Genomic DNA, 21251 nt, shown 5'->3' on the forward strand with positions numbered 1-21251 from the left:
GGAAGGGGGTCTGGCCGTGGAGGCGCCGGGGGCAGCGATGATGGGACGAAGGCGGCAACCGGCAGGAGGGAGGCACGCGGCAACCGGGGGTAGGGTGTGCATCGACCGGGAGGAGGGAGGCGTGCGGTGCCGTGGGTGGAACACACGTCGGTAGGGAGGACGGAGGAGTGCATCGGCCGGAAGGAGGGAGACACGCATCCGCCGAAAGGAGGGCGGCGCGCGGCGACCGGGATGTGACCATGTGAGGCGCGTGGATGATCAGGGGAATGGAGGCGCGGGGTAGGATCTAGTCGGGGGAGGTGGAGATGATGAGACGGGGTGTTTTTTTGTTTGGGCCGTGGTTGAGCTCGATGAGCGAGCAACATCCAGCGCTAGGTGAAGATGGTGGTTGAAGTTCTGCTCAGACTATGGTCAGAGCTCAACTTGGACGGCTACCAATGATTGTGATGGACGAGCTTGTGATCGAGGGTAGCTGCAAGTAGGAGAACACCATGACCAGAGGCTGTCGAGATGAGTAGCGACCGGGGCCTATCGATGGGGAGCTAACCTGGATAGACGGCGATGATGGAAAGAAGGTGGAGAGGAGTAGCACAAACCGGACTCGGGCTGGTCGCGGTGGTGGTAGATCCCCCGGGTGGGGGCGAATCATGGCCGGGGCCGTCGAAGCCAGGATGTTCTCAGGCTGGAACCAAGGGAGAAGGTGGGCAAGGGGGCGGCGACCGGAGCCGAGGGAGAAGGTGGGGGCGGGGTGGCGAGCTGGGGGAGAGGGAACAGCGAGGCGGCGCACTGAGGGAGACGGAAATAACAGATCGCGCCCTTATAGTGGCGAGGGTACCAGAATATTTTTATGTTACTAGTAACAAAATATTATTATGTATATATATGTATGTATGTATATATATATATATATATATATATTGTTCTGTCCTCTACAACTTTCACTTATAGCTATATCTTCAAGTCGCGCTGGGGGAGAAAAGAAGGTGCAGCGGCACCCTGGAGAGAGGAGGTCACGGCAGCGCACTACAGGTGGGGAAGGTGTCAGTCGGGATGATTTTCTTTTTCCTTTCTCGGTGGGTAGGAAAAAACAGATCGCGCCGTTATAGTGGCGAGGGTACAAGAATATTATTATGTTACTAGTAACAAAAATATTATTATGTATATATATGTGTGTGTGTGTGTGTGTGTGTCCTCTACAACTTTCACTTATAGCTATATCTTCAAGTTGAATTTTTCTGCACTCAGTGAATGTGATCAGACCCTAACCCCATCCATGCTTATCTCTCCTCGTACCTCTAAATCTTCATATGCATTCTGTTGACACGTGTCGATTATCTTCATTGTGTCCTTGTCAATCGAAGATTAATAGACAAACATTTAAAAGGCTTTTATTATACTTATCCTTTTTCCTGAATCCGGAGAAGCCAGAATGACCACCTGACAAACCAGGCGCGTGTGGGGTCATGGCACAACATTTAAGTTGTTGCATGCATGCCACGTGGTGCTCAAATGTGAACCACCAGGGGCAGCTAAGTAATTACACTGCATTACCCCTTCCGTATAAATAGCCAGCCCCCTGCAGTCATTAAATCCTACCTCCCCTCGTTGTCTCGCTCAAACTCTAGCACCATCACTAGCTTCCGTCGTCGCCGAAGAAGAAGCGCTTCGCTGTCGTGGCTTCTCCGTCGTCGTCCTCACGCCGGCTGTGGATATCTTCCTCCTGCCGTTGCCGTAGGTGTCTTCCGCTGCCAAGTTAGGGCGTGGGAGATTGGACTGCTCGGCCTCCTTCCACAACTCGTCAAGCAGTTCGTGTCTGTTCTTGAGCGATAACTAAAATTCTATTTTACCGCATGCTTGATCCGTTAAAACTTTCTATATCTTCAGAAAGTTGTTTGTTCACTTCCAAATCTGGATCTTCCATACTATAGCATCTCATAACCCGCGAATACTTTCACTTATGCTTCACCACTAGTTAGATTCTTGACTTGTACTTATTCATGGATTCGTACAAATCCGGAACTAACTCATATCAATAAATGAATGTCTTTGCACTATGAGATCAATGTCTTCAAACTAATTTATCTTCAAAATCCTCTGAGAATGCATATGACCTCTTCCCCTTCCCTTGCATCTCTAATGCTGTCACAGGTACATGTCCGTGGGAGAGTCCCTTGGTTCTCATAGTCTACATTCATTTGCATAATTCTTACACCATCATATTGGATCACCTGAAGCCAGTTCTTGTCTGACAAACAGAGCGAAGCCTAACACCATTGTGTAGCCTTTCAGTTTTGTGATGCCAATGGCCAGTGGCAAATCTGCAAAGAAAGGCGGCAGACAGCACTGTGACAATACTACAAAAGACCTACCACCTGATCTCTATGAATTGTACAAGTCTGATCCTGAAGAGAGCTATGGTGAGCGCAAATCTCGCTTCTAATGGATTCAAAGATATTGGACAGAGCAGTGGTTCCTATATCACTTTGTGACTGCAGAGTACGTAGACAAGAACGTTGTGAGGCCACCCTGGGCTAATATTGTATACAAGAACTTCACCCCAGGACCAAAGCTGAAGCCATTGAGAGAGTCTTCTTTCCTTGCATGGTCCAAGGACCAATGCCATAGAATGCCGACCGATCCAGTCCTCGATGGTGTTGTGAGGATGATCTATTTGAAGCCAATCTCCAGTTTGCTAAAGCTTCAGCAGTTCAGAACAAGAGGCCTTTGGGATTGACTTCAACCCTGGACTAGCTGCACCAAGGCCCGATGGCTCGTGAGGCCGAACCAAATCTTATTGGCCCCTTTGATGACTTTGACTCATTTTTGGCACATTGTGCAGCACAGAGGGCAAGCATTGAAGAAGATGCTGAGGATGAGGAACAAATTGCAGCTCCAGAGCCCCAGAAGCCTGTAAAGAAGCCAAAAACTTCAAAGACTTCCGCTGCACCAAAAGCTTCAAGAGTGAAGCCATTGAAATATGCACCTCTTGTATCCAGTGTGCAGTCTGAAGACTTGTGTCATACTTCTGTGAAGACTAAGGCCTTACTCCAGAAAGCATTCTGTGTCATGATGAAGATGTAATTGATCTATCCAGTGATGGAGATATCGCTGATGATGCACTTGAGCTCCTGATCAAGATCAAACAGGAGGCTGAAATCTTCAAAGATTTTCCTCTGTTTGATGCTGATATTCTGAACAACTTCATCGATGAATGGTTTGAAGACACTTCCCTTACCATTGATGATCTGCAGCTTCCCGTTGGCATCAATGTGACGTTCCAAGGCTACATTGCAAAGGAGCTTGCCGTCGCTCAAAAGTTCATTGAGCAAAAAAACAAGATTGACCATGAAAAGGCTGTCTTCAAGAAGCACATGGCCATGCTTAGTGTCACAGATGTCCAGAACTTCAAGAAGATGATGGCAGATATCAAGGTTGAGTTCCATAAGCGTCGTGATGAATCCAAGGGCTCCCGAGAGCGCCTAAAATATTATGCTGAGAAATGTTTTCAGGATCACAATGAAGCCTCGAAGAGAAAAGCACTTGGGCATCAAGGCATTAACCCCAAGTTGGCTGCTAAGAAGAAGAAGCCAACCCAAGATGAAGCTGAAGCTCCAAGGCAGGAAAGGCCAAACATTGTCTTCCCTGCAAACATGACTGGCTTGAAGCCAAAGGTTCCATCATATGCTTTTGAGAGGAAGAAGACGAAGCAGGTAGAGGATGAAGCCAGGACGTGCAAGCATCAAGAAGCCTCTGATGCCGTTCCATCACATAAGAGGTTGAAGACAAAGCCTTCTAAGGCTTCACGAAGGACTCAAGCACCAACTGCCTCATTTGCTCCTGAAGAGGCACTACTAGTTGATCCCATCTCTGTTGCCTTACCAGCCTCCTCCAAACGCGTGCACCATCTTGTTGTACATGAGCCTGCTGCCATAGAGACTCAAGAGTCCAAAGATATTCCAGCTATTGATACCACCACAGCTGAAGACATTGGTCGTGAAGACAATGTAGATGATGATGAAGTCCTTCCTCAGGTTCCCCAGATCATGCCAAAACCGGTATCATCGCCTGCTCCCACGAGCAATGAACAGATGAGCATTGACGGTCCCGTGACGCCAATCACTCATGATGATTTATGGGAAGAGCAACACCCCAACAACTCACTCCATGAGTTCATTCCGCGCACTCCACCAGCTCAAGTCACTACTCCAGTGCTTGAGACTCCCCAAGAAACTCCTGAAGACATGGAGAAGACCACTCCCTCACCGCAGGCATCACCCTCTTTTTGAAGGCTTCGTCGTGGCCCAAGGCCAACGGCCTCCATGTCCAGCATTCCTAAAGAGGATGTGCAAGCCAAAAGCTCAGTAGCATGTCAAGTGCTCCCTGAAGCCATCCCCTTAGAAACTTCTCAAGAGTCTAAAGCAAAAGAGGTTGAAGATATTCCGACTGCATCAACCGAGGAAAGAGCAGAAGAAGATCAAGCTGTTATTCCCCCTTCTAAACCAAGTGTGATTCCAAATGTAATTGTGCCTGACCCTCTAGTACTTGAAGCTCCTGAAGGTACTACGAATGATGCTACTGCTGCCACTCATGCTGAAGCCAATGACGTTGTCATAGCTGAAGTTAATGTGCAACCTGAAGCCACTCTTCAGTCTGAAGCCCCTCATGCCACAGAAGACATTCAACCATGTACCTCCGATGTTGCTGCTGCTCCTCCTGTACCACACACTATGGCATGGGCCTTCAATCAGGAAGGTGAGCTGATCAGTGTCAGATGGCCTATCATGACACCTCCTGAAGCTCCTGGTCCCCAATATGATTACCACATCAAGCAAAGGCCTCAGACACAGAAGCCAAAACCAAGAATGCCCAGGCTTCCCAGTGCTGCCACCACTCAGGGCTCCTGCAGTGTCTTAAGCTTCAGAGAGCACAACACATTCTTTGATAGTGCCAAGAATCCCTACAAGAAGCCCAAGATCTCTTCTGACATGTTCTGGAGTCATCAGCAAAGCAACTATTACTCATGCATCTTGTACAACTAGGACACGATCTTCCTCACAAGCATCTGTGTTGTGATGCCATTGCTGGACTGCCTTGCCTTGAAGAGACTCTTGATTTCTTTCGTAAAGTTGGTCTGTGATGACCCACAAGTATAGGGGGTCTATCGTAGTCCTTTTGATAATTAAGAGTGTCAAACCCAACGAGGAGCAGAAGGAAATGACAAGCGGTTTTCAGCAAGGTATTTTCTGCAAGCATTTAAATTATCGGTAACAGAGAGTTGTGTGATAAGATAATTCATAACAAGTAACAAGTTATCGGTAACAAAGAGTTGTGTGATAAGATAATTCGTAACAAGTAACAAGTAACAAAAGTAAACAAGGTGTAGGAAGGTGGCCCAATCCTTTTTGTAGAAAAGGACAAGCATGTATGAACTCTTATATAAAGCAAAGCACTCCCGAGGACACATGGGAATTACTGTCAAGTTAGTTTTCATCATGCTCATATGATTCGTGTTCGTTACTTTGATAATTTGATATGTGGGTGGACCGGTGCTTGGGTGATTTCCTTCCATGAACAAGCCTCCCACTTATGATTAACCCCTCTCTCAAGCATCCACAACTACGAAACAAGAATTAAGATAAATCTAACCATAGCATGAAACATATGGATCCAAATCAGCCCCTTACGAAGCAACACATAAACTAGGGTTTAAGCTTATGTCACTTTAGCAACCCATCATCTACTTACTACTTCCCAATGCCTTGCCCTAGGCCTAAATCATGGTGAAGTGTCATGTAGTCGACGTTCACATAACACCACTAGAGGAGAGACAAACATACATCTCATCAGATTATCGAACGAGTACCAAATTCACATGATTACTTATAACAAGACTTCTCCCATGTCCTCAGGAACAAATGTAACTACTCACAAAGCATATTCATGTTCATAATCAGAGGAGTATTAATTATTATTAAGGATCTGAACATATGATCTTCCACCGAATAAACCAACTAGCATCAACTACAATGAGTAATCAACACTACTAGCAACCCAGAGGTACCAATCTAAGGTTTTGAGATAGAGATCGGATACAAGAGATGAACTAGGGTTTGAGAGGAGATGGTGCTGGTGAAGATGTTGATGGAGATTGACCCCCTCTCGATGAGAGGATCATTGGTGATGACTATGGCTTCCATTTCCCCCTCCCGGAGGGAAGTTTCCCCGGCAGAACAGTTCCGCCGGAGCCCTAGATTGGTTCTGCCCAGGTTCCGCCTCGAGATGGCGGTGCTTCGTCTCGAAAGCTTCCTTCCGATTTCTCCAGGTCATAACACACCATATAGCAGAAGATGGGCATCAGGAGCCTGCCAGGTGGCCCACATGGCAGGGGGTGCACCCAGGGGGGTAGGGCGCGCCCTCCACCCTTGTGGATGGTAGGTGGCCCCCCCTGTGGTGCTTTCTTCGCCCAATATTTTTTATTAATTCCAAAATGACTCTCTATGAAGTTTCAGGAATTTTGGAGTTGTGCAGAATAGGTCTCTAATATTTGCTCCTTTTACAGCCCAGAATTCCAGCTGCCGGCATTCTCCCTCTTCATGTAAACCTTGTAAAATAAGAGAGAAAAGTGATAAGTATTGTGCTATAATGTGTAGTAACAGCCCATAATGCAATAAATATCAATATTAAAGCATGATGCAAAATGGACCTATCAACTCCCCCAAGTTTAGACCTTGCTTGTCCTCAAGTGAAAGCCAAAATTGAAAAATATGTCCACATGTTTAGAGATAGAGGATTCGATAAAATAAAATACGGACATGAGGGCATCATGATCATCTTTAGAACAGCAGCTTATAATGTAATATAGTTTCTTGTCTTAAAGTAACAATTCATTAACAAGGTAAAGTATGAATCAAAAACCTCATTGAAAACTAACAAACTATGATCTCGGTCAGTAAATCAATTGCAATTTATCATAACATCGGAAAGAGTCAATTCAAGAGCTTTTTAGCAAGTCCACATACTCAACTATCATTTAGTATTTCATAATTGCTAACACTCACACGATACTTATGGGTTCAAAGCTTCAGTCGGACACAGAGAAAGATAGGGGCTTATAGTTTCGCCTCCTAACCTTTTACCTCAAGGGTAATGTCAACAATAATAATTTATGATAACCTACATCCGAGTGGATATATATATCTGGATCTCTCCAACACACAGTGCTTGCCAAAAGGAAAAAGTTTAAAAAGGAAAGGTGAAGATCACCATGACTCTTGTATAAGGGTAGAAGATAAAAGATAAAATATAGGCCCTTCGCAGAGGGAAGCAAATGTTGTCATGCGCTTTTATGGTTGGATGCAAAAAATCTTAATGCAAAAGAACATCACTTTATATTGTCGCTTGTGATAAAAAAACTTTATTATGCAGTCCATCGCTTTTATTTCTTGCATATCACAAGTTCTTATAAAGCTTATTTTTTCACACTAATATATCATACATATTTGGAGAGCAATTTTTATTGCTTGCACGATGACAACTTACTTGAAGGATCTTACTCAATCCACATGTAGGTATGGTGGACTCTCATGGCAAAACTGGGTTTAAGGGATGTTTGGATGCACAAGTAGTATCTCTATTTTGTGCAAAGGATTTGGCTAGCATAAGAGGGAAAAGCAAGCTCAACATGTTGGAGGATCCATGACAATATAACTTCTATTCGGATATAAGAAAACATAACCCATTATGTTGTCTTCCTTGTCCAACATCAACTTTTTAGCATCTCATATTTTAATGAGTGCTCATAATTACAAAAGATGTCCAAGATAGTATATTTATATGTGAAAACCTCTCTTTCTTTATTACTTCCTATTAATTGAAACAATGACCAAAACCATGTTTGTCAACTGATAACCCACAAGTATAGGGGATCGCAATAACTTTTGAGGATAGGGTATTCAACCCAAATTTATTGATTCGACACAAGGGGAGCCAAAGAATATTCTTGAGTATTAGCAGTTGAGTTGTCAATTCAACCACACCTGGATAACTTAGTATCTGCAGCAAAGTGTTTAGTAGCAAAAGTGGTATGATAATAAAGGTAATGGTAGCAAAAGTAAAGATAAATGTTTTTGGGTTTTTTGTAGTAGTTGTAACAGTAGCAACGAAAAAGTAAATAAGCGAAGAACAATATGTGAAAAGCTCATAGGCAATGGATCAGTAATGGATAATTATGCCGGATGCGATTCCTCATGCAATAGTTATAACATAGGGTGATATAGAACTAGCTCCAGTTCATCAATGCAATGTAGGCATGTATTCCGTAAATAGTCATATGTGCTTATGGAAAAGAACTTGCATGACATCTTTTGTCCTACCATCCCGTTGCAGCGGGGTCCTTACAGAAACTAAGAGATATTAAGGCCTCCTTTTAATAGAGAACCGGAACAAAGCATTAGCACATAGTGAATACATGAACTCCTCAAACTACGGTCATCACCGAGAAGTATCCCGATTATTGTCACTTCGGGGTTGTCGGATCATAACACATAGTAGGTGACTATAGACTTGCAAGATAGGATCAAGAACACACATATATATTCATGAAAACATAATAGGTTCAGATTTGAAATCATGGCACTCGGGCCCTAGTGACAAGCATTAAGCATAGCAAAGTCATAGCAACATCAATCTCAGAACATAGTGGATACTAGGGATTAAACCCTAACAAAACTAACTTGATTACATGGTAAACTAGTTGACCCGTTGCGCCAAATGGCGCAGAGACCTGCTGAAGACATGTTGTCAATGAAAATAGTTTAATGCTGCAAGAACCTTCAACTAAAGCCATGTTCGTGATGAAAATAGTTTCCTTTACTAAGGACATGCCATGTATATACACTCGGTTTACTTGTGGTCTGCTAAATCCATATGCGCCTTGAAAAAAACATGGTTTAATTTGCAGAGGCTAACGTGTTTCAAGTATGAATAAGAACTACGAACTCTTTTTGTGCGATTCAAACACATTTCCAGAGAGAGAGAGAGAGAGAGAGAGAGAGAGAGAGAGAGAGAAAAGAATACCCCTCTCTCATTATGATAATTATTAGAAGGTATTAAATTCGAAATAGACAATTTCATTTACTTGAAGCACTTGAAAAAAGAGAACTTTGACATACTTTTACGCAATGCTCATTTAACCTCTGAAGGACTACACAATGCTCATTTAACCTGTGAAGGACAAAAATATTCCACCGTCTCTGAATGATGAACTAAACTAAATAAGAAATACATACGGTAAATTCATTCAAAGTAGAAAAAGGATACATGGTGTTATATTAGTAAAAGAAATTACATCATTAGAAGAGAAAAGGGAAGAAAACCAAACATGAGATTGAGATTAATACATCGAGGAGGAGGTCGTAGACATCACTGTGATCATTTTGCGGCCTAAGGAGCAAAGGATCCATGGTTTTTATATGCCTTCAACTCCTTGCGAAGACCCTGCAGCCATCACAATCATTCATGAAACAAAGAGGGGAAACAGACACCTCAACAAGATTCTTGAGGAAGTGCCCAAGGAAAGAAAAAAGAATGTTAGGTCTGAACTGTCAGAACATGCTCATAAATATGAACTGTCAAGGGCAAGATGAAATGCGAGAACAAGCACTGATGAGTAATGATATACTGAAAATTTCCTTTCTTTGTTGTTTTCGAATATACATCGAGGCACTCAGGTTGTACTCATATCCACAACCCATTGAACAAATGGAGATTGCTATATGGTGGACTACCTACAGATTACTAACTTTACAAAATCCCTCGCATCCTCTCAATTTCTAATCCTATGGAAATCATTGTCATTAGGCACCTTTTGACCATTATATCCAGAATCGAACGGTTTGGGGTATGCCAGAGGGTTTAAGAATCTCCTGAGAAGCGCCAAATGCTTTATTTCACTCCAGTTTTCATCATGACCATCAAATCCTGATCATGCAGTCAACAATGCCATGCCTTTGGTGCCTTTGTTGCACAAAGGCAGAGGATATGCATCCCTCAGTTATGTATGCTAACGCCTAGATCATATTCCATCTTGTTGGCATATGCAATCAGGCATTGGGAAGGTGTATATGGAATCATTAGGTTTCCTGAATGCGATGCCCCTTATGTCACTATGGTGCAGTATTTCCAACATGTGATGCTTGAATCGACTCCATCTGCAGTTCAAAGAAACAATTCGAGTTTCATATACCACTATATCCATTTACACGTTAAGCAAAGATGGGCAAATATTCACGGGTTTATAACTAATAGAAGTGAACTTTAGAAGTCAAACAAACTGCTCCGATGAAGGCAAGTTAGGATTAGGCAGTAGGCATTAGTTTGCCTTGAAATTGTAGGTAATCACTTGCATTGCAACAAATGGAATAGTTTTTCGTTAAATTCATGAACTACCTTGTAACATGATAGAACATCTGACAGAAAGATCTCTTTCTGATGTGCTCAAATCATGATAATACTGGGCATATTATTTTTAGATGAAGATGCTAGTACTCGTTTTCATGGTTCAGATTTCGGCTTGCTGACTGCTGTCACTACAAGACTATGAGTATATTTTTCTTTAAAGGACTCCATGGCATCAACACGTAGTTTCCATGGCAAGCTTACTCTGCTCAAATTATGTTTGTTACATAGAAGAAACATGCATAGAAAAAAAAGTCTACAACAGATAACTAAAACATTGGTTGTTATTAAATGTGATCACCAACCTCACAATGATGCTATGAATTCTCATCCGACGGAAACTGGCTTTGGACTTCTTCCAGCCTGCCACTTCATGATGTACTACCTATTCAAAATAGCAAGAGTGTGTAGTAAGGAACTGGACAAGAACCATCCCTTGGAAGCTCCTGTTCTACCCCAGCAAGAAGCCAAGAACAGACACATCCTCTGTGACCATAGTAGGTACGAAAGCGCTGGCAAAGCACACCAAGGCACCATGGCTTGCAAAACAGGTATAACGGTCGAAATAAGAGCACACATCCCGCTCACACGCAACCACCAAATATAAGCATAAAACGGAAGTCACACGAGACTGGAAAATAAGACGACCCCCGGATAGATCCGCAACAGAGAGACAGTCAGTCAATCAACAACCATGACAACATGCACAAAAAGATAAATATATCTTGAGCCACAGATAACGCACATGCATTGGAAAAGGAGAGCAAATCTTGAGCAGCAGCAGCTGGTTGCAGATGCAAAAATAGAACAGTTCTTCCAACCTACAAAATGAACACGGACAGAACCATAAGAATATAGTAGGCATAATAATGTAGGCATAGAGCGCATCTATTCCATCAACCGCCCAAAATACATATGGAAGTCCATTTAGTAAGTGCAGAGCAACGTGATGGCATCGGAATAATTCTTTTTACCAAAGGAAATAACATTGCTCATTATATTAAGACACTACATTCCCAATTCCTCTGCCTCGTGAACTGGGACTGCACACTTTTAACAGCAATATCTGACATAGAGGTTGATAAAGCTTATTATACTGTCTAGGTTGTACAATTTGATTCCACACCCGCGACTAAGATCAACTTCTTTATTAAAATGTTGCTTTCTCAGGTGGATCATCTAGAGCCTAAAGAGGAAACTATGCTGAAGGTCCCTGGTTATAGCAGTCATGTGCAGTTTGTTGTGTTGAAATCCTTCGCCTATCCTCTTGAAGAAGGGTTTGACGAGATTATTGTCGCAACAACAAGAACTGAAACAGTGGTTGGCGATACAGACATAGCCGTTCATCCCGAGGATAAAAGGTATAAGCATCTCCATGGAAAGCATGGCATTCACCCGTTAAATGGCCGAAAACTCAAAATAATCCGCGATGCTGTTAGTGGAACCCACTTTTGGTACTGGAGCTTCATTTAGGTATTGTTGCATAAAGTTTATGATATGGTCTTTAAAGAATGGTTGTTGGGTTATTCCACTTGATTAGTATAAATTTAGGTGATGACATTCAATGAAATATCATAAACTATGTACTGTAATATTCACATTTATATTTTGCTAATGCTCACCACAAAAGACAAACTAGAACTTGCTAGTCTGAGTCATGGTTTTCGAGTCGCGACTCATGCGAGTCGCTCTGGGGCAGTGACTCGGAAGAAGTCGAGCTTGCGTTGTGACTAGTCGCGACTCAGGGTCGCGAGTCGACACTAAGCTAAGTCGACCATATTTTTGCGACTCATAGACTAGTCGTAGACTAGTCGCGACTAGTCGAGCGACTCAGAATCCATGGTCTGAGTGATATTGATTCTTGTATAAACATCTCTACCTTTTACATGGTTGTCCACCTGTTCTGATTAAAACTCAACATGATTGTTTTCTCCTCATCAGACTGAAGCTCGTCCATGCATGCGCGTATAGAGATGAGGATAACCATACACCCAGATGAAGGGCCAAGCTGAACATAAGCTGCAAATAAGAAACAATAGACAACTACAGAATCTGTTAAGAGCCCAAATTAGCTAATAAAAAATTAAAAGATCAGCAAGTACCAATGCAACTCTAATTATTGTCAGGCAGGTTACCTTCAACGGAAACAAATCGGGCCTTTGGTCGCTAGCCTCATGGGGCACAACTTTTGCGATTCCTCTGCTTAAATTCCATCTACAACCAGTAGCCATTGCCAGCAGGATCCATGACTCGTCTCCGCCTTTTTTGGCCTTCTACAATCTGATAATAAATTCCTAACATGGCGGCATGAAAAACCCCGCCACAAGAACTCACGTCTGCTGGGGGAGTGATAAAGGAAATATATCTGCAAAAAAAGACTAAGTGGGAAGCACCGAATCCTGTTTCCATGAAGCTCTAAAAACACAAGAACTCATGTCTGTTGGTAGTGTTATAAAGGAAATATGTGAATATGTGCATGTAAGGTTGCCTCATTTCTGAAAACACAAATCCGCCCTAACTGAAAGCACATGAATAAGTAAGAAACAAGAAGTGGAAACAGTGCCCAGCGTAGCTGAACTGAAGAAGGACCTCATCTACAATCCGATAATAAATTCCTAACATGACGGCATGAAAAACCCCGCCACAAGAACTCACGTCTACTGGGGGAGTGATAAAGGAAATATATCTGCAAAAAAAGACTAAGTGGGCAGCACCGAATCCTGTTTCCATGAAGCTCTAAAAACACAAGAACTCATGTGTGCTGGTAGTGTTATAAAGGAAATATGTGAATATGTACATGTAAGGTTGCCTCATTTCTGAAAACACAAATCCACCCTAACTGAAAGCACATGAACAAAATGCAGATTCTCTCTTCTTTAAAGATGTTACATGACTCGGCATCTTCCTTTAGGAAAGGAAAATAGTACATAATCAATAGTGCAATAAAGTTCTGTAGGTAAACAAAGAAAGAATTTTGGTCACCACAAATCTCATTTAGCCTCGTTGTGATCTCTTATCTTCCTCATGTTTACATCAATCACAAACAATAGCATCAAAATGAGATAACAAAGCTTAACAGGAGGGAGAAAAATCACCTTGATCTTCTTCAGATCTCTAGCTAAATTCTTCTTATTCTTCCCTTCGTCCTCAGATCTGCACACGTCTATGTATAGATAACTAATCAGTTTTGCTAAAGCAACGCGCAAAGCAGATCCATACCATACCTTGAGATCGCAGGAGCAGCAAAGCAGGTTGGAGGCAGCACACACGCGATCCAGCTCCAGGACCGCCCATGGCCACGGCCGCATTCCAAATCTCCAGTCGCCAACGGCACGACCACAAATGTTTCTCACCCGTCCGCCTCACACACTGCGGTCAGCCGCGAGCTCGCCTTCTCTCCCGTGCTCTACCCTCCCCCGATCCCCTTCTTCCCTCCCGTCGCTCTCTCAGTTTTCGATCTGGAGCGGGAGGGACCGACGGAGCCATCCAGCGGCGGCGGCTGCAGCCGTGGCGACGGCCCCGGCATGGGCCTGACGCGACCACGCAGCAGTCAGACAGGGGAGGAAGAGAGGTTGCGAGGTGGATCTGGTGGCGGTGATGCCGTGGCTTGAGGCTTCTGCCGATGGCAAGGAGGAGGAGGCGGGTGAGGAAGGCGGAGCTCGGGCAGAGGTGGGAAGGAGGCAGCTGCGAGCAAGGAGAGGGAGCGGCGGGAGGGAAGGAGGAGAGAGGCCGTGCGGTGGCTATGGGGATCGGGGGGCATTGGGCAAGGGGGGTAGGGTTCTTCTGGCGGCTAGAATGGGAGTGGGAGTGGGACGAGGCGAGGCTAGGATTGGACGCGGAATGCACGGAGCAGATTGGCCAAAACTTTTACACGGGGGGACGACGAACCCAGCCAACAAGCACACGACGTGAGCCCACACGTCATTGGCCAGCAAAAATGACCATGAGGTGAAAATTGGTTTTTACTGCTGTGAAGATCCAACGGCTCAAACGCGTCAGAGGGCAGATCCGACGGCCGACGAAGCTTGCAACCAGGGGAGCATTCTGGAGGAGGGTTGGCTAGCCTCTTTTTTGTTTTAAATCTCATCCAACCCATCACCGTTCAGCAAGCCTACGATGGAATTACTCACGCACGACGATGAGGATCATGAAATTGGTGATGGAGGATGGTTGATGATGACGACGACGACGAATCCCCCTCTCTGGAGCCCCCGAACGGACTCCAGATCAGCCCTCCCGAGAGAGATTAGGGCTTGGCGGCGGCTCCGTGTTGTAAAACATAATGAAACTTTCTCCTTGATTTTTTTCTCCCCAAGACGGAATATATGGAGTTGGAGTTGAGGTCGGAGGAGGTCCAGGGGGCCCACGAGATAGGGGGCGCGCCCTAGAGGGGGGCCCCCCTATCTCATGGACAGGCCGTCGGCCCCCTGGCACTAATTCTTTCGCCAAAAATTCTTATTAAATCTGAAAAGTGCCTCCGTGGATTTCCAGGACATTCCGAGAACTTTTCTTTTCTACATATAAAACAACATCATGGCATTTCTGCGTGAAAACAACATCAGTCCGGGTTAGTTTCATTCAAATCATGCAAGTTAGAGTCCAAAACAAGGGCAAAAGTGTTTGGAAAAGTAGATACGTTGGAGACGTATCAACTCCCCCAAGCTTAAACCTTTTCTTGTCCTGAAGCAATTCAGTTGATAAACTAAAAGTGATAAAGAAAAACTTTTACAAACTCTGTTTGCTCTTATTGTTTTAACATGAAAAGCCAACATTCAAGTTTCAGCAAATATTACGAACTAACCATACTAACAATAACACAAAGGTCTCACAATTACTCATATCAATAACATAATCAGCTAGCGATCCATAATAATAAAATTGGGATGACAACACTTTCTAAAAATAATCATAACATGATATAACAAAATGGTATCTCGCTAGCCCTTTCTGAGACCGCAAAACATAAATGCAGAGCACCTTTAAAGATCAAGGACTGACTAAACATTGTAATTCATGGTAAAAAAGATCCAGTCAAGTCATACCCAATATAAACCAATAATAATGAATGCAAATGACACTGTGCTCTCCAGCGGGTGCTTTTTAATAAGAAGGGTGATGACTCAACATAAAAGTAAATAGATAGGCCCTTCGCAGAGGGAAGCAGAGATTTGTAGAGGTGCCAGAGCTCGATTTTAAAATAGAGATTGAATAACATTTTGAGCGGCACACTTTTGCTGTCAACGCAACAACTATGAGATGGTTGTATCTTCCATACTACATGCATTATAGGCAGTCCCCAAACAGAATGGTAAAGGTTTATACTCCCCCAACCACCAACAAGCATCAATCCACGGATTGCTCGAAACAACGAGTGCCTCCAACATACAACATCCCTGGGGGAGTTTTGTGTAATTATTTTGATTTGCTTTGATCTTTTTGGATCATGGGACTGGGCATCCCAGTTACCGGCCCTTTCTCGTGAATGAGGAGCGGAGTCCACTCCTCTTGAGAATAACCCACCTAGCATGGAAAATATAGGCAGCCCTAGTTGAAACATGAGCTGCTCGAGCATACAAAACAGAATTTTATTTGACGGTTTGGAGTTTGGCACATACAAATTTACTTGGAACGGCAGGTAAATACCGCATATAGGAAGGTATAGTGGACTCATATGGAACAACTTTAGGGTTTAAGGAGTTTGGATGCACAAGCAGTATTCCCGCTTAGTACAAGTGAAGGCTAGCAAAAGACTGGGAAGCGACCAACTGAGAGAGCGACAACAGTCGTAAACATGCATTAAAATTAATTTACACCGAGTACAAGCATGAGTAGGATATAATCTACCATGAACATAAATATCATGAAGGCTATATTGATTTGATTCAACTACATGCGTGAACATGTGCCAAGTCGAGTCACTCAATTCATTCAAAGGAGGATACCATCCCATCATATCACATCATAATCATTCTAATAGCATGTTGGCACGCAAGGTAAACCATTATAACTCATAGCTAATCAAGCATGGCACAAGCAACTATAATATCTAAATGTCATTGCAAATATGTTTACTTCATAATAGCTGACTCAGGAACAATGAACTCATCATATTTACAAAAACAAGAGAGGTCACGTTCATACCAGCTTTTCTCATCCCAATAAGTCCATCATATATCGTCATTATTTCCTTTCACTCACGACCGAACGATGTGTTGCATTGGACTAAGCTGGAATCTGCAAGCATTCAACTCGAGAGAGAAGACAAGTAATATGGGCTCTAAATTAAATAAACAATCATGCATATAAGAGCCACTAAGCATTTTCAATATAGTCTTCTCGACCCCCAAAAGAAAGAAAAGAAAATAAAACTATTTACACGGGAAAGCTCCCAACAAGTAAAAGAAGAACGAGAAATCTTTTTGGGTTTTCATTTTAATTTCTACTACAAGCATGGAAATTAAACTAACTATTTTTTTTGTTTTTTCTTAAGGTTTATCAAACACACAAGAAGAAAACTAGAAAAAGGAATTTAAACTAGCATGGATAATACAATGAAAGAGTATGAGCATCGACGACTAGTGTGTGAACATGAATGTAAAGTCGGTGAGAAATACGTACTCCCCCAAGCTTAGGCTTTTGGCCTAAGTTGGTTTAATACCAAGGACCGCCGCTACTCTCCCTGGTGTAGTGGGAGGTGTAATCAGGATACCACTGGTTGGTCATCTCCGGATCCCACTGGACAAATGATGCACGATAAGGGTCCAGCTCAGGTTCCGGCTCAGGTTCAGGTTCCGGAGTAAAAGCTTGGGCTAGATGGTTATTCACCGCCTCCGGCATGACAAGATGACTTTTTGCAAGCAAATCAAATAACAGAGGTGCGGGCAAAATAATAAACTCAAAGTGTTTCTTATTAAATCTAAGTCTATACAGGAGCATCTTCTCTTCGTTGTCACCAATAAACTTGTGTGCTACCATGCTCTTGTAATCTAAAATGTGAGGAGGTAATTTTGTCTCCTCCTCCTCAAGGTGCCTAATGGGTATCTGAAAATGTTTGGCAAAACGTGCAGCATAGATACCTCCAAATATGGGGCCTTTTGTACGATTCAGGGCTAGCCATTTAGCAACGACGGCACCCATACTAAAAGTATTGTCTCCCAGCAAAGCATGTTGAAGAATAATAATGTCGGGAACGCTCAAATTTCCACTATTCCCACGACCAATCAAGCATCTACTAGCAAATATGGCAAAATAGCGTAAAACAGGAAAGTGTATGCTAGAGACTTTTGCCTCAGAGCCCTTCTTTGTCTCTTCTACAACAATAGTTTTAACGAAGCCATCCACATCTTCACGATGGGGTTCCTCTAATTCTCCCTCATAAGGTATCCTACATACCACGCAAAAATGACGTAAAGACATTTCTTTGAATTCATCATATAAATGAAATGATACTGCAGGCGGTGACTTCTTAGGATAATAATAAAAGTTTTGCATGAAAGTATTGGTAAGTAAGAGATACTGATCGATTCGGTTGTTCATGAAACCGGTGAGGCCTGCAGTCCCGATTAAAGCATAAAAGTCTTCATGAATTCCGGCTTCTTTCAAGAAATCCTCACACGGCCATTCACATGACCGTACTTCTGCTAAGCGAGGAAGATTATACTTGGGTTTTTCCTTCTCTTTGTCTTGTTTTTCCTTAGAGCTTTGGCTAGAAGAGCCTTTAAAGAACCTCCTTAACATTTTTTGAAAATTTCTGAAATTTTAGTTACTTCAAAATAAAAGTGAATAAAACTAAACAAGATTGATAGCAACTACTCCTACATGTGCCTAGAGCCTATATCATGCATTGGAATTACTTGGGACCTCGAAAATTTAACATGCAAGCTCAAGAACCTGGTCACCTATGTAGCAAAAATTTGCAATGAATAAAGCACTAGAACAAAAACTAATTGGACCAATGGAGGAGTCACATACCAAGCAACAATCTCCCAAAGCAGTTTTGCGAATGGAGCTTTGAGCTAAGAGATTGAAAGTCGCAGCAAAACGAGCTAGAACTCGGGCTTGAGCTGGATGGGGATTTTTTGGGTAGAAGATGAAGTGTGTGGGTGCTGGCATAAGTGGAGGGGACCCACCAGGGGCCCACGAGATAGGGGGCGCCCCCTACAGGGGGGCGCCCTCCTCTCTCGTGGTCTGGTGCTTGCCCCTCGTGCAGTGTTTTCAGAGCCTAAAATCCTCAAATATTCCAGAAAAATCATACTAAATTTGCAGGGCATTTGGAGCACTTTTATTTTTGGACTATTTTTTAATGCACGGATAATTCAGAAAATAGACGAATAATACTATTTTTGCTTTATTTATTCTAAATAACAGAAAGTAAAAAGAGGGTATAGAAGGTTGTGCCTTCTAGTTTCATCCATCTTGTGATCATCACAATGAATCCACTAACAAGGTTGATCAAGTCTTGTTAACAAACTCATTCCGAATAACACGGAACCGGAGAAATTTCGAATAACACTAAGTTACCTCGACGGGGATATGAAAATCTCCAACAATAAGAATATCATAATTTTTCTTGACAGTAGGGAGAGGAAATTCAAAACCTCCAAAAATGATAGTTGGAAATTTTTCAATAGAATTGATGTTATGAACTTGAGATTGTTTCCTCGGAAAGTGTACCGTGTGCTCATTACCATTAACATGAAAAGTGACATTGCCTTTGTTGCAATCAATAACAGCCCCTGCAGTATTAAGAAAAGGTCTACCGAGGATAATAGACATACTATCGTCCTCGGGAATATCAAGAATAACAAAGTTCGTTAAGATAGTGACATTTGCAACCACAACAGGCACATCCTCACAAATACCGACAGGTATAGCAGTTGATTTATCAGCCATTTGCAAAGATATTTCAGTAGGTGTCAACTTATTCAATTCAAGTCTACAATATAAAGAGAGAGGCATAACACTAACACCGGCTCCAAGATCACATAAAGCAATTCTAACATAATTTCTTTTAATAGAGCATGGTATAGTTGGTACACCCGGATCTCCATGTTTCTTTGGTATTCCACCCTTAAAAGTGTAATTAGCGAGCATGGTGGAAATTTCAGCTTCCGGTATCTTTCTTTTATTTGTGATGATATCCTTCATATACTTGGCATAATTATTTACTTTCAGCATATCAGTTATGCGCATACGTAAGAAAATAGGTGTAATCATTTCAGCAAATCGCTCAAAATCCTCATCATCCTTTGACTTGGATGGTTTAGGAGGAAAGGGCATGGGTTTCTGAACCCATGGTTCTCTTTCTTTATCGTGCTTCCTAGCAACAAAATCTCTCTTATCATATCGTTGATTCTTTGATTGTGGGTTATCAAGATCAACAGCAGGTTCAATCTCTACATCATTGTCTTTGCTAGGTTGAGCATCAACATGAACATTATCATTAAGATTATCTCTAGGTCCATGTTCATCACCTGATTGTGTTTCAGCATCAGAAATAGAAATATCATTGGGATTCTCAGGTGTGACTACAGTAGGTTCACTAGAAGCATGCAAAGTTCTATCGTTTTTCTTCTTCTTCTTTTTAGAAGAACTAGGTGCCTCTAAATTATTTCTCTGAGAATCTTGCTCGATTCACTTAGGGTGGCCTTCATGATACAAAGGTTCCTGAGTCATTCTACCAGTTCTAGTAGCCACTCTAACAACAAAGTCATTTTTATTATTTAATTCAACAAGCAAATCATTTTGAGCTTTGAGTACTTGCTCAGCTTGAGTAGCAACCATAGAAGTATATTTGCTAATGCGGTGACATTCATCTTTAACTCTAGCCAGATTATCACCTACGCGTCCTATCTCGAAAGCATTATTCTTTAACTCTCTACCAACATAAGCATTAAAACTTTCTTGTCTAGCCATAAAGTCATAAAATTCATCTAAGCATGGGCTATGAAATTTAGTAGAGGGTATTTCAACTTTATCGTATCTATAGAGAGAATTTACCTTTACTACCTGTGTCGGGTTATCAAGACAATGTGGTTTTTCAGGCGGTAAATTAAGACCATGTATTTCTTCAATAGGAGGTAAATTCTTAACATCTTTAGCTTTAATAACTTTTTCTTTCATTGATTTCTTTGCCTCTTGCATATCTTCAGGACTGAGAAATAAAACACCTCTCTTCTTCGGAGTGGGTTTAGGAATAGGCTCAGGAGTTGGCTCAATTGGTTCAGGAATTACTTCAAGAACTGGCTCGGGAAGAGTCCAATTATTTTCATTACTCAACATATTATTTAATAGTATTTCAGCTTTGTCGACTGTTCTTTCCCTGAAAACACAACCAGCACAACTATCCAAGTAGTCCTTGGAAGCATCAGTTAGTCCATTATAAAAGATATCAAGTATTTCATTTTTCTTAAGAGGATGATCAGGCAAAGCATCAAGTAACCGGAGAAGCCTCCCCTAAGCTTGCGGGAGACTCTCTTCTTTGATTTGCACAAAATTATATATTTCCCGCAAGGCAGCTTGTTTCTTATGAGCAGGGAAATATTTAGCAGAGAAGTAATAAATCATATCCTGGGGACTACGCACACAACCAGGAGCAAGAGAATTATACCAAGTCTTAGCATCACCCTTTAATGAGAACGGAAATATCTTAAGGATATATAAATAGCAAGACTTCTCATCATTAGTAAATATGGTACCTATATCATTCAACTTGGTAAGATGTGCCACAACAGTTTCAAATTCAAGGCCATAAAAAGGATCAGATTCAACTAAAGTAATAATATCTGGATCAATAG

The 21251-nt window shown here is 42.3% G+C and overlaps 1 long non-coding RNA gene across 5 annotated transcripts; it reads right to left on the minus strand.

The window, feature by feature from the left end:
* Window positions 1-9661: 9661 nt before the first annotated feature.
* LOC123092119 (uncharacterized) lies at window positions 9662-14283 on the minus strand. 5 transcript variants are annotated; one of them, XR_006444262.1, is made up of 7 exons: window positions 13680-14282; window positions 13551-13608; window positions 12591-13141; window positions 12335-12474; window positions 11201-11276; window positions 10761-10840; window positions 9662-10208 (listed from the first exon to the last, which is right to left on the minus strand). It is a non-coding gene; the product is annotated as an uncharacterized lncRNA (long non-coding RNA). The 5 variants fall into 5 exon arrangements; XR_006444261.1 differs by having other exon boundaries at window positions 13551-13618; XR_006444260.1 differs by having other exon boundaries at window positions 12591-13608; window positions 13680-14283.
* Window positions 14284-21251: the final 6968 nt, after the last annotated feature.

This window comes from Triticum aestivum, chromosome 4B (genome assembly GCF_018294505.1).
Source record: "Triticum aestivum cultivar Chinese Spring chromosome 4B, IWGSC CS RefSeq v2.1, whole genome shotgun sequence".
Classification (NCBI taxonomy): domain Eukaryota; kingdom Viridiplantae; phylum Streptophyta; class Magnoliopsida; order Poales; family Poaceae; genus Triticum; species Triticum aestivum.